The following is a 12,587-nucleotide window of genomic DNA, read 5'->3' on the forward strand; positions in this document are numbered from 1 at the left end:
TTATAAAACCTATGTAATCAAGCCATAAACAGGCACAAAACCAATCATTTCAAACATGTAATAACCTGCTCTGCTAGTCAACCTTAAATATTTTTGGCAAAAAGTAAATTTTTTCACAGGCCAGAAATCAACAGATTCCCACCTCCTCCCTTATCAAAATCGAGACCTCTCACGGACAAATCTCAACCTTTCACTTTCTTAAGGAATTCAGACGCCTCTTTAGTATTGCAAACTCTGCCTCTCCCCTCAAATCACCCAGGCCCCTCATTTTATCTGTCTCTTCTCTTTTAAGAAAATTAGTCAAAAGACTTTGACCCCCTACTAGAAAACATATCCCTGGAGGTAACCCCTGCTGTAGACAACCTACTCCCTTGGTTTATATCACTCTGCAAAGACATCCTGTGCTTAACTCAAAATATAATGAGAGACATGTGGAAAACTGCTTTTCTCAAACCCCTTCCCGGACACTCTCAACCAGTAAATACTTCTCACTTCTGCCCCATTTTCATCCTTCCTACACTTGGAGAAAATACTTGAAAAACTAATCTATAACCAACTGTCTACTTACATTCACCAGTTTCACTCCTCAATCTTAAACTGTATGGATTCTGGCTAGCCTGAGCACAGTGACAGCACTATGGTCACTTGCAGATGAAATCTTTCTCAACATGGACAATGGAAACATTTCAAAAGCTTTCTTCATTGACCTTACCAAAGCTTTTGATCTTATTGTCCACTTCCTGTTCCTTTATTTCCTCCAAGATCTCAAGGTTAGCCTCAAAACTACCACATTTTTCCAACATTTCTTAACAAATTGGTATTTTGGAGTCAAAATAAGCTTGTAACTATCATCTCCAGCACCCCTAGGTGTGCACCAGGGATCTATACTAACCCCACTGCTGTTTTCATCCTTTATTAACACACTCCTCTCTGATCTCCCTAACATTCCTATTACTTTCTATGCAGCTGACATGGTTACCCTTCAGTTCAGTCTCTCATATTCAGCTGTTCAAACCAAGCTGCAATCTGACCTCTTTTCCCTTAATTCCAGGGAATTGTTATGGCTAGGCTTGTATAGGCCCTAGGGCTGATAGCCTAGTACCAACCTATGAACCTATGAATCTTAGCTATACAACCTTAAGCTACTCCTGAACCCCTCTAAAATAAACCTCATTAAAGCTGAAAAACTCTTAAAAGTCTCAACACTGTAGATCTCAATGGTTTCTCAATAGAAACAACAACATCCTTTAACTACTTAAAGTTTATGACTAGACCAGTAACTTACCATCCAAAGACACATTGAAAACACCAGGAAAAAGATCAGTTATCTCCCTTAATTCTTGGTTATACAACAAGAAGCTACTCCTCAACCCCTCCAAAACACAAAATATGAAACTTAGAACTTCACAAAAGCTGAAAACATCTCCTAAAATTCTCAGCATTGTAGATCTCACTGGTTCCCCAATAGAAGCAGCCACATCCTTTAAATACTTTATGACTAGACTAGTCACTTAACTCCCCAAGCCACAATGAGAACAGCAGGAAAAATATTATTCTGGTCCTAGAAAATGTCTCCCTTTTGCTTCATACCAACTAGAGTTACAATAGGCAAAGGAGTCCTCCTTACTCGACTTGATCTCAGGCTCCCCATCATAAACACAGCCTCTAAGAAATACTTATCCAATCTATAGTCTATTAAAAATAAAATCTGATGATTCATTTCTACCCCCCCCCCCTGGAACACCACTGCACCACCCATTCCAAAGCCAAATGGCAACCAGTTTCTTATAGAGTTGAGCTATTCTTAGGGTCTCTTCTTTTCAAACTACTTTAACCAGGTGACTTCCCACCCCTTGCAGCCAAACCCCATTATAAAACCACACCCTGTAACCTCCATAACCTGTCCCAATTAACCCCTTTATTCCAGATACCCCAAACCAAAATGTACTGTGCAAACCACTTCTTCTCCATTCTTGCACCCAAACTCTGGCAATACCTCCCTGCTCATCTAAAAGAAATCTCCTGTATCACCTTATTCATAACGCAACTCAAAACACCTCAATCAAAAATCTAACTATACGTGTCTTTAACTTTGATATTTACTACTAACATTAATTCCAATTTGTTTTTCTACTCTGTTAATAATTAGATATAGTTTAAACTGTCTCTGGGATTCTCTACCTTCTCAAACTACTCCATGTTTGAGAATTTGTTTTTATTTTTTGTGAATTTTTTCACATGTGCTGTGCAAGCCAATGGTCTGTTGTGATCAGTGTACCACCCTGGTAAACTAAATAAACTAAAATAAGTGAAGACCTCAGAATGTTAACTTTCAATACCGGAAGCAAAGTTTTTTTAGAATGATAACTGACTTTAGATGGGAGTGGATATCAAAGTAACTACAAGAAACTTGAAATATAATGACAGGCCTGGGGATTCAATAAAATCTGTGTAAGCTTAGTGCAAAGCCTACACAGAGTTTATGTGTTAGCAAATGAGCAGCAGCGCTAATTGCATATGCCAGCCACACATCAAGCTTTCATGGATACAAGAGCAGTTTTGTGGCCAGCAGCAGTGTTGCTGGTCAGGAAACCATGTAAAGCAGCATGGACACTTTCAGACATGCAGGCATGTTTACCTACTTGCAATTTAGTTCTGTGTGATTGTACAGACAGTCACAATGACTACCAGTGTTTAATTTAAGACAATGAACACAGTTCTAACACATTATAGGAATGTGTAGTCAGTGTAGAGTACAGTACAAACATGTTTTATGCATACTGAAATAAAGTGTTGGTGGTGATCATCAAGGGTATGTAGACTGCATTATAAATACACTATTCTGGGGAAGTGTGTGTATTGAAAAGGGCCACACAAATGAATAGTAAGAGTGAAGAAATGGGAAAAGGACAAGTGAAACATGGTAATATACACCAGATAAGGGCATGTCAATGTGCATACACCACAAAGACAAACAGTTGTACCATGAATATTAGTCACATATAGGTTCATAGGTAGGTACTAGGCTATTGGCCCTAGGCCCTATATAAGCCTAGCCAAAAAGGTACCCTGGCTTTCGCCACCCAAGAAAATGATTTACCTGTGCCCTTGTCAAGCAGAGCCACAGAAGTGATCTCCAGGGTGAATTTCCTATTTCCCATCCAATCATCAATATTTTTCTTGATGAGTGCTAATGAGGAGCTTTGTTGTATATAGATAGGTAGTTTGTTCCAGAGCATGGGAAGTCTCTGGGACAGGAATCTATCCATCCAGCATGTTCTGTTTATTGTGGTGACAAGGTTTAGGTCCCTAGAGCATTTAGCTCGGAGGGATTGGGATTTCATTAAGTGGAGCATGTCCAACAGCTCTGGGTTTGATATAGCTTTGTATGTTAGGCAGAGATTGCCCTTGAGTAGGCAATATGCAACGGAGTAAAGCTGGAGTTTTTTGAGACAGTCTGCATAGGGCATCTGTTTGAGGCCGGTAATCCTCTTTCTGAGGTATTTCTGCGGCCTTTCCAGTTGTTGTAGATGTCTTGTGAGGTACATACCAAAAGGGGAGTTGTACTTTATAATGGGTCTAATGGGTGATGAGTAGAGGGGAACAATGACCTCTTTTTTCCTGGATGAGAAACCTTTTGTGATGAGGTGTGTCACGTAGAAGGATTTCCTGACTACAGTGGTGATGTGATTATCAAAGGAGAGACTACTGTCCACCTGTGTCCCAAGGTCTCTTATCACACTTTCAGTGTTAAGTAGACTACTGCCTATGTGGTAGTTCATGGGTACAGAGTTTTTACCAAAAGGGATGACAATGCATTTTTTGTCATTGAGTTTGAGGCCATGGCTTTGACATCAGGCATCTGTTTCAGTGAGGCGCTTTTGTAGGATGTCCACATTGTTAGGAGTTTTGATTATGGCTCCTAGTTTGCAGTCATCTGCGAACTTTGTTAGCCAAAGGCCTTCTGTGTTAGCCTGTACGTCAGAGAAGTAGATAACAAAAGGAGAGGACCCAGGACTGAACCCTGTGGTACTCCACTTGTCATTGGTCTGACGTCGGATTTGGAGTCTGCTACTTTCACAGTGTGGGTTCTGTCAGTAAGCCAAATGGCAACCCATCTTGTGACATAGGGGTTTACACCTAGTTTAGTGAGTTTATCGATAATTCCAGAGAGAATGATGTTTAAAGCCTTGGCGAGATCTAGATAGGATCTGTGAACCACCTTACTCTCATCTATGGCTTTGGTGACTGCTTCAAAGAACTCTTTCGGGTTTAGGAGACATGATCTGCCTTTTACAAACCCAAACTGGATGGGGTCCAGAGTTTGGAGATTACCAGTGTCTTTGTTTAAAAGTTCCGTGATGATCCATGGTCTTGCAGACCAGGCTTATCAGGCTAATGTGGTAGTAGTTCCCGGGGTCCGTGGTGGATCTCCCTTTGTGGAGTGGGATAAGCATTACAGTGCACCATTCAGTGGGCACAAACCCTGAGGTGAGGCTATGACTGAACATGGTACTTAGGTGGGGTGCCAGTTCATTCTGTAGTTCATGTAGAATGCAGCCTGGGATGTTGTCAGGTCCCATGAATGCTGTGTTCTTGGCTTTGGAGAGTGTGATTTTTACTTGTGCAGCCGTGATTACAGGAACTTTGCATTCTTCTGGTATAGAGATGAGCCCTTTAGGGGGTGAGAGAGGGGTAAAGTTAGCACTGAATCTGTCTGCCAGTATGTTGGCAATATCAGTTGGTTTTGTATATTTAGTGCCATTGTGCTGTAACTCAGAGCAGCTCTAATTGTTGCCATTGAGATTCTTGACATAGCTATAGAATGCTTTGTAGTTGTCTTTAGAAACAGTGGCGATTTTGTTTTTGCTTTGGAGGATTTTATGAGGGATCTCAGCTTCTTACTCATGCTGACCAGGGAGTTCCTCCAATCATGGGATTTTACTCTTTTTTGCAGCAGTTTCTTTCTTCTGACGTAGAGTTTGTTTATGGCAGGGGACCACCAGATTAGCTTCCTTTTTTTGGTGGATAGCATCTTGGTTCTGTTAGGGATATCATGATCCATACACTCATGTAAGTGCCTATAAAGTGCATTTGTGTAGGATTCAGCAGTTATTGTCCATCTACATGGGTGTCGTGAAGTTTGCCACTTCTGTCTTAAGAAGCGTGAAGTTGGCTTTGAAGAAATTTTTTATGGCAGTTTCCCTAATGGAGGGTGGGGGTGGGATGTGGATGTCTAGGGTGATTAGCTTGTGGTCGGATCTGACCAACGAGAAATTGACCTCTGGTGTGGAACACCAGTCACCCATGTTGGTAATGACCAGGTCTAGGATATTGCAGTCCCTGGTGGAGTGTGGATAAGTTGATCCAAGGCACTGGAATTTATGAATTCCAGAAAACATTGAGCAAAAGAGTTGGTAGAAGAGTAGTTTTCCCAGTTAATGGTGGGGTAGTTGAAATCGCCCATTATTAGGGTGTTAGGTTGCACCCTAATATTTTGCAGTGTATCAAGAAATGAGGAGTTGTAATCCTGGGGCATGGTGAGGGATCTGTAGCAAGCTACAATTTAGATTGCGGTCTTGCCCAGAGTTAGTTGCCCTTGGATAATCTCGGATGCATTATGCTGAACAACTACCCTGGAGGTGTGGATATCCTTAGTGAATATGGACATGCCTCCACCTTTAGTGTTTTGGTCCAGGTTAGGTGACCGAAAGGTGTGGTATGAATTATAGCCTGGTAATGCAGAGGTGCTCTCTGGAGCCTTAAACCAATTCTCTGTCACTGCACAAATGTCGATGTTCTCCATTTTAAGGACTGCCTCAAGTGAATATATTTTGAGGTTTAGACTTCTAGGATTGAGTAGCATTACCCTCAGATTTTGCTTGCTTGTACCTGTTAAGGTGGAGAATTTGTTAATTGAGCCTTGCCTAAAAAAGGCACTGTAGGGGTGGCAAGAGCCTTAACAAGTATCCATAATCCCAAGAGCTACAGATATTAGATCCTTTTAGAATGACACCAGAAGCTTAGCCAATTGTTGAAGTCAATCATTTTGTCCTTGTTCTGTGGCATCATTCTGGGTGATGGCAGGATGCTACTCAGGGCTAGGGTCATAACTGCCTGGGCTACAAGATCAGAGAGCTCCTCCAAGTTTCTTTTCATGTAGTCCAGGGAGGTACATCTCAGGTCATTCACACCAACATGGACAATGACAGTCATATTTGTATTTGTTGCAGAGTGACCTGAGTGCGTGCGTTATGTGGCAGATCCTGGCACCTGACAGGCAGCTGACAGTAATTTTCTCCTTGTTTAGGCTGGTGAGTGGAACATCAGTGTGCCTGACTATAGAGTCACCTATGACTAGAGTGTTGGGTATGTTGTTATGCCTTATGGGCTGTGGTTGAGTGGCACACTGAGTGTGTGGGCTACATGTCATTTGGATTGTCTTGGCGGGTGGAGGTCACTTGCGTTTCTGCTTTGAAGGTGTCTTTTGCTTGAGCAGATTTTTATTGAGAGCCTCCGTGAATGTAGCTGTGTGTTTTGTGTTTCTATGTGTGTGTTTTTTTGGTGTAGGTTTTGAGGGAGTATGTGTTGAGTGTGGTGTGGTGCAAGTGTTTAACCTCTCCTGTTGACCATCTAGTCCAGTCTTGGCTGAAGAGAGCTTTGCTTCCAGTTTGGCTATATAAGTGTATCTCTCACAGGTTGTAATGTTGGGTGGTAGGAGGAGAGGGTTGTCTGTGTACATGAGGCAATTACTGCATTGCTCCAAGATGCCCAGATTCATCAGGTAGACAGGAGAAAACACCGGGAGCTGACCCATAGACATGCTTGGATAGGTGCTTATTTATTAAGTACTAAAAACTGTTTTCCTCTAGACAAATGAGGAAAATTGAGTGATGTAGTAATATGTAGCTTATTTAGTGCTTACAACAAGTTCTGAACAAGTTCTGAGTTCAGAGGAACAGATTTGAGTGCTAAAACTAAAAAACTGGCTAGTTCTAAGGGAAAATTTGAAAAGCAGACTTTATGGCGTTGGGAATAGTTTAACCCTAGCTAAGCGGTGAGGCATAATTTTTTTTTTTTAATATAGCAGTAGCAAATGAGCAAACCAATATAAACAAATTAACCAATTAACCAATAAAAAGCTAAAAACTGAGCCCTGTTCCAGCAGTCTTCGATCAGACAAGTTCTAACTGCACACCCCTGCTACTAAGGTGCAGGGGAACTTTTTCCAAAAAAGATGGCCTGGATTACTGCTCAAGTTATACAAACAAAGCTAGATTTAGCAGGTCTGAATCTAGTCTATGCTACAGCAAACAAGGTGTACCAATTTCAGAAAGAAACAGTTCAAATAAGCAGGCACAATAAGCCTTTAAACAGAAACTCCCAGCTCAGAATGGCAGAATCTACCTTCTCCTCCCACAATAGTGTAGACCACACCTTCTTAATTTAAAAATAACTGTCTCTAAGCCCAGGTGCTTAAACCAGAACTAATACACTTTTAGAATAATGTATGTACAGTTTGTATGTGCATATAACAGTATGTACTGCTGTTTACACCTCCTGTGTGGGTATAGTCATACCACCACCCAGTTACTGCATACTATTGTGACTGCCACACATGGTCACATAGCAGTGGAGATGATTGCTTGTCATATAGCACCCTGACATGATCACCAGAGAGGACATTTATCAAGGATGATATATACAAAAAGGGTGCATGTGCATATTGTGAAGATGTGCAAACTGAGTTGTGGGAATATGAATATAACCTCAACATAGAAGCACTGTGAACTAACATCGGTTCTCAAGGTGCCAGGGCAATTTGTTTGGGCTAGGCTTGTAAAAGCTCCAGGGCCATTAGCCTAATACACACCTCTGAACCTATGAACATAGGTCTCAAACAATCAGGACATATAGCAACAGATTCATGGACAACAGCAGACAGAAGCACACACAATCATGGGCAATATCATAATAATATCACCATTAATCTGTGCCATTAATATAAAATATGTGATTGTGACTTGTATTCTGCATGAACACGTGCACAACTGTAATGATTATTCAGTAATCTATAAGGGTAATCAAGAACACCTTCCTCCAAATTTACCACTTTTTGAAGGTATTAAGAGGGACAGTGTTACACCTGTAGTTTAAATTACGAGCAACCCTGGCTAGCTGAGAAGTTTGCATGACATACATGTGCCAGAATCCACACTTGCAAGAGTTAAGCCATATCATCAATGTTGTTAATGAGCTATGTATTTACTGGGTGCATCACAGGGACACGTATCACACATGCATATCGCATAACACCTTGAGAGGAGTTCTGCACTGTCAACTTCTAATGGTTATGCATCACAAATAATATTTATAAATGAATAAAAAGATATGTGGAAGCTCACTGTGCATAAGTGATACACTTCAGTAAATCATCTCTGGAAGATGTGTGATGAGGTACATGTAAAGTGCACATTGTACTCAATTTTTGGTGCAATGTGTGCTGAGAACAATGGGCCTATAATGTCCTTTGATGTGGATGGCCTGCCCATACTCAGGAGTGGTATTGCGACATACAAGGGATTTGTCACCACTGTGGTCACATGCTGGTGGAATAGCTGCTTACTATCTACCTGAATATCCAGGTCACGTGCCACATGGTCTGCTCATAGGGGTGTGCTGTCTATACTGTAATTCGCTTGTGTATTTGTTTCCTTAAAGGAACTAATCCCGCCATGATTTTCATACATCTACTGTATTTCCTTGGCTTTGACAACAATCCTTTGTGTGTGTTAATACTTTCTGTTTTATACTAATACCATTTTTGGATTCAATGATTACCCATAATTTGCAGTCAGACACAAAGCTGGTTAGACAAAGGATGTGTAAGTTTATCTAGACTTCTGAGACTTAAATACTGAATAGGAAAGGGCCTAGTACAGTACCCTGAGGTATGGAGCAGGTCACTGGAGTATAGCTAGAGGTGATTTCACACACGTCCACATTATCTATTCCTGTATGTGATCTATTGTCTACCCACTTGGTGGCATTGGTGTTTATGCCCATTTAAGACAGTTTCTATGTAATATCTGAGTATAAATTTGTGTCAGATACCTTGGTCAGGTCATGTTATGCAGGATGATAGTCTTCGTCATGCATGTCCTTGGTGACCTTCTTGAATATGTCAAACAAATTTAACAGACATGATGTAGCCTTAACAAATTAAACATGGGTTTGGAACACAGTCAAGAAACTACCTGTGTCCTTTTTGATAAGGTCCATGATGACTTGTTAGTCTCTCATAGATGAGGTGAGTCAGCATTATAAATCTGTAAGTCCCTGCATCAAGTGATGGTCCCCCACCCCCCATTCAGATGGATGACTGCTGCTGGACACCCTTTTGCAAGAACATAAGCTATCTGGAGGCTGTGTTTAAGTATGGATCCAACTGTGTCTGCTAGGTCAGGTTTTAAGTCATACTATAGGCAACCTGGTATGTTGTTAGGGCCAATTGATTCTGCGTTTTTAGCCTTAGAGAGCGTACAGATGAGATACTCTCCTTAGAAGATAAACTGAGTAATGTTTGAATGCACACTTTGGCTGATGGCCAGTGGTGACAAGGGGGTGAAGTGTAAGAAGAAATGCCAGCTAACATATTGTCTGTTTTCTCTGGTTGTGTATAGCTGATGGCATCCACAAACAGCTCTGTGCTTAGTTATGTATTCCCTATAACATTTCACATTTATTTATATAAATGATTTGTGACAATATCTACAAATATACCCTTGGTTATACATCACATGCCACACAGTGGTACTGTTCACAATGTCATACAAATGTACCAGTGTTATGTAATTACATCAGATGCACAACATATGCCTATATTTGTTTCATGGAAAATCTGTGTTTGAGTGGCCTAATGCCATATAAGGACACATTACAAATGAGTTGGTTATGGCTCACACAGAACATTTACTGACACAAATACTGATAATCACACAAAGGTGCTGCTGACCATCTCAGTAATCCTGGGAAACAGTAACACAATTTTGCATTCAATGAATTCCACAAGGTTTCAACTGAATCAAAACATGTGATATTTTTGTGTTTATCACAGTATTACAACATGTGGATGAAACAAGACTTATGTGCCCATGTAATCTGTATGACATTATACTGATGTACATCACACAGCATTTAAAGATGGTAGGTCACACATAAACACCTTTGCCATACTGCAAGTGTCAATGTGATGCTTGAATGAGAACTGCACAGAATGTTGATATGCTTTATTACAAAAACACATGGCTTACTAAGCCAACAATATACATAGTATCATCCCATGTCAACAGCTCTCAAGAGGCATATTAGTACAGCTGTTATAGAAGAAATATGTAATGAAATGACAGCAGCAGCCATTGATACATTCCCTCACATCACAGATTGTAATGCACTGTTGTAGGCCTACAGTACATACACACCTCAACATAGCACAAGTCAATGACATCAGTATTGACATGTGAAATGTTCATAGGGTTATAGGTCATTACTAACCTAACGGACAACATCACATGAATTCCTAGGCATTATTTTACCATTTAAGACAAGCTCCCTATATCTATATTATGGAAAATAGTAAGGCTATGTGCGTATTTGTTTGATTGCATTACATAGTGCCTCTTTCCATATATGAAATGTGCACCACCCCATGACAGAATTAGTAGTCACAAATCATGTGGTCCACAGATTGCTTGCAGAGCCTCATGGATGGACTCTGCTCCATGATGTGTGCATGCATCTTTGACATGAGGACATCCTCCACTCCTCTGCAGGAAGGATGTCACATGACCAGAGGGAAAAGAGGGATGTAGCATGCATGGAGCTACATTAAAGGCTCTCCTAAGTGGTATTGAAATGAAAAGTGATTCAAAAGATCATACAATAACCAATTTGTAACACCAATCGCACACACAGCAGTAGACATGGACAGATTTGAACATTACACCACTGTAGACATAGAAGCTGAATTATATGCAATGAAACAGTAACACCACCACAGATGTCTGACTTTAAGACTGTAATGTTGCACTTTATGGAGTATGATAGAATCACTGTATGCTGAGAAGAACAAGTTGGGACGAGTGTCTGACATGAATGTGGAGTCACATCTTGGTGTAAAATTGTCTCAAAAAAATTATTTGAATGAATACACAGTCAAGTTGCCTGCTGTCAGATTAGACCCCTAAATATCTAGTTACAGAGGCTGGACAACACAGTACTTAATGTTACTAGCAAAGCACAAATTTGATTTGAATAATGTCAGAGTGCACTTTATACAGGGTGGCATCATCAGTGTATGTTACAAGAAGGTATTTGGAGGATTGTCTGACATAGCTGTGGACTCACATGCCATTCTGAAATTGTCACCATACTGATTTTTGAATGAGCACACATACCCCAGTGAGACTAGAGCCCCTACCTAACTATCTACAGAACACAGTACTTAATGCAAGTGCCACAGCCAAAGTCTAGCTTTTACAGTGTCAGACAACACTTTATAGCTGATGACATCAGCAGTGTTTGTTTGCGAGAAGAAGATGCTGTTCTAAAATGGTCTTTTGAGTGTAAATTAACTAAACACAAACACACATACACAAACACACAAACACACACACACACACAAACACACACACACACACACACACACACACACACACACACACACACACACACACACACACACACACACACACACACACACACACACACACACACACCAGTTGACTGCAATGAAACTAGAACCCCTACCTAAATAGTTACACCACCTAGAGAACTCAGTACTTGATGCAAGCACCACAGCACAAGTCTAACTTGTATGCTGCTGCTGGACAATTTATAGTGGACAACATCATGTTTGTGAGAAGATGTTGGGAGTTCTGTATGAAATAGGTGGGTAGGAATATACGACTGTCAAAATAATAGTTCTACATGTGACTGGACTAATGATAGTAGGATACAAACTGATGTCCCTCTGAATATGCACATACACTTACACATACTTAAGAGACACACACACATAATGTGACTGCTGTGGGAATTTATCCCATATGTACATATTTTGCTCCTAGCCTTAGAACACAGTGCATCATCCCTGAATTATGTCTTTGACTTGTCATAGTGGTCTTTGTAGAAGATCCCATCATCATTATATGATGTGGCTAACATATCCTGTTATGAGAGTGGTGTGCAAAGTGATGATTTTGCATTTCATGTTGTGTTTCCAATGTGCTGGTATACTTTAAAAGACAGCTTCTCAAACTAGATGCCAAAAGCTGTCAGGAATGCATGTAGCAGAACTGAAACATATGCAGCTGTTTATCAGTATGTTATTAACAAACAACAGTTATTATCACACAGACATACAAATGTTTTTTGATCAGCATGAATGCAACTGTGTATGTTCGTGTGCTCACATTTTTGTAAATAATTGATGTCCACATTAATACATGTATAAGACAATCTTAATGTGCATTGTCAGTATAAAGGTTTAGATAATGTAACAATGCAGGTGTGGTATTTATTTCTGT

This window comes from Protopterus annectens, chromosome 8.part0 (assembly GCF_019279795.1).
Source record: "Protopterus annectens isolate FY-2018-M chromosome 8.part0, PAN1.0, whole genome shotgun sequence".
NCBI classification, from domain to species: Eukaryota; Metazoa; Chordata; order Ceratodontiformes; family Protopteridae; genus Protopterus; species Protopterus annectens.